This window comes from Ornithorhynchus anatinus, chromosome 5 (genome assembly GCF_004115215.2).
Source record: "Ornithorhynchus anatinus isolate Pmale09 chromosome 5, mOrnAna1.pri.v4, whole genome shotgun sequence".
NCBI classification, from domain to species: domain Eukaryota; kingdom Metazoa; phylum Chordata; class Mammalia; order Monotremata; family Ornithorhynchidae; genus Ornithorhynchus; species Ornithorhynchus anatinus.
In genome coordinates, this window is record NC_041732.1 from 70,223,184 (window position 1) to 70,225,351 (window position 2,168).

A 2,168-nucleotide genomic window follows, 5' to 3' on the forward strand; every position below is an offset into this window, starting at 1 on the left:
AAGTGCTCAATAAATACCATTGATGATAATAGCGTAAGCTGATCCATAACCTTGGTTTTCTCTAGATTTATCACTATTCTGAAATACCAGGCTGATTTGATGAAATTGTTCCTAATCATTTGCATGGTTTGGGCTCGGTGTCATTGGCACCCATAAATTTTTGACTGTCTCTAGGACTTTGGGTGGGTGATGTTCAAAGTCTGCTGAGTTTAAGAATTTTCTAGAGGTTGAGAAACATTCTTCACACCTGCATCCAGGTCTTTTTGTTCCTTTCTCCCTCACCGGCATATCCTTCTCTGTCACCTTCTCCAACTCTTCCTCTGGCTCACCTTAAATCCTCACCCCCTAAATGCTCAATTCTCTGATCTAGGTCACATTTCTTCCCAATCTATGTTCCCTCCTGGGGAGAGCAATCAATCAATCAATTGTATTTCTTGAAGGTTATGTGCAGAGCACTGTATTAGGCGTTTGGGGTACCATACAACAGAGTTGGGAGACACGTTTCTTGCCCAGAAGGTGCTTGCAGTCTGGAGGAGATCATCTGCTCCCATGGTTTTAACTCCTATTTCTATGCAGGTGACTCACAAATCTATTTCTTTGGTCCTGACTTTTCTCCTTCTCTTAAATTCACTAGAACATCTCAACATAGATGTTCTGTCAACACCACTGATTGATTCCAAATGCTTAGTATAGCTCTCTGCACCTTGTGTTTAATAAATAAAAATGATTAACAACTCTTTCTACAAGCTACGTAAAATAAATTGATTCAGTCATGAATTGATGGGAAGCAGTGTGGTCTAATGGATAAAACAAGGGCCTGGGAATCAGAAGGACCTGGGTTCTAATCCCTGCTCTGCCATTTGTCTGCTGTATTCTGGGTGACCTTGGGTAAGCCACTTAACTTCTCTGTGCCTCAGTTCCCTCAATAATTATGGATATGTGCATAAGTGCTGGGGGTTGAGAGAGGGTGTGAATAGATGGTGAAAATCCAAGTGCAAGGGTGAGGCAGAAGGGAGTGGGAGAGGAGGAAGTGAGGGCCTATTCGGGGAAGGCCTCTTGGAGGAGATGAGCCTTCAATAAGGCTTTGAAGGTTGGAGGGCGATTGGCAGTTGGGCGTGAAGGAAACAGTCTTGTCTTAAGCCGTCGAGTCATCTCCGACCCATAGTGACGCCATGGACACATCTCTCCCAGAACGCCCCCACCTCCATCTCGTTCTGGTAGTGGATCCATAGAGTTTTCTTGGTAAAAATGCAGAAGTGGTTTACCATTGTCGCCTTCCGCACAGTCAATTTGAGTCTCCACCCTAGACTCTATCCTATGCTGCCCAGCCCAGGTGAATTTTGACTTGTAGCAGATTGCCTTCCACTCGCTAGCTGGTGCCCAAGCTAGGAATGGAATGGGTCTGCCTCTGTTTGACTCTCTCTCCCATAGTCGAGACTGGTAGAGGACTGGAAACTCTCCAGGTGTGACCCTGAGAGGGGATTACTACTACTACCTTAGGGAAAATTATGTTGATTGTAAGAACTGTCAGGGCAGTGACAACTGCACCTGGACACAGCATTTGAAAACAGATATTTTAAAAACAAGTTGAATTGTTCCTGGGAGTGTTTGAGGGAGCACTTCAGGAGTCCTAGTAAATGAACTAGGGCTGGAATGAGGCCCTAGAGCACTAGGGGAATGAGCATGGCATAGTGGATCAAGCATGGGCCTGGGAGTCAGGAGCTCATAGATTCTAATCCTGGCTCTGCCACTAGTCTGCTGTGTGGCCTTGGGTAAGTCACTTCACTTCTCTGTGCCTCAATTATCCCATCTGTAAAATGGGGATTGAAACTATGAGCCCCACGGAACAGGGACTGTGTCCAACCCAATTTGCTGTCGACTCCTGGCCCACTTCTTGCTTCTGGCCTGGAATGCCCTTACCTCTCAAAACCGACTCTCCCCCTCTTCAAACCCTTATTGAATGCATATCTCCTCTAAGAGGCCTTCCCAGTCTAGGCTACCCCTTTCCTCTTCTCCCACTCTCGTTGCATCGCCTTGACTTGCTCCCTTTATTCTCACCCCCTCCCAACCCCACGTCATTTATCTGCACATGGGTTCGAATTCCGGCTCCGCCGCTTGTCAGCTGTGTGACTGTGGGCAAGTCACTTAACTTCTCTGGGCCTCAGTTA

The 2,168-nt window shown here is 46.5% G+C and overlaps 1 non-coding gene across 1 annotated transcript; it reads right to left on the reverse strand.

The window, feature by feature from the left end:
* Positions 1–1,343: 1,343 nt before the first annotated feature.
* On the reverse strand, positions 1,344–1,481 carry LOC114812612. The gene has a single exon (XR_003760263.1). It is a non-coding gene; the product is annotated as a small nucleolar RNA SNORA7 (small nucleolar RNA).
* Between the last annotated feature and the right edge of the window lie 687 nt (positions 1,482–2,168).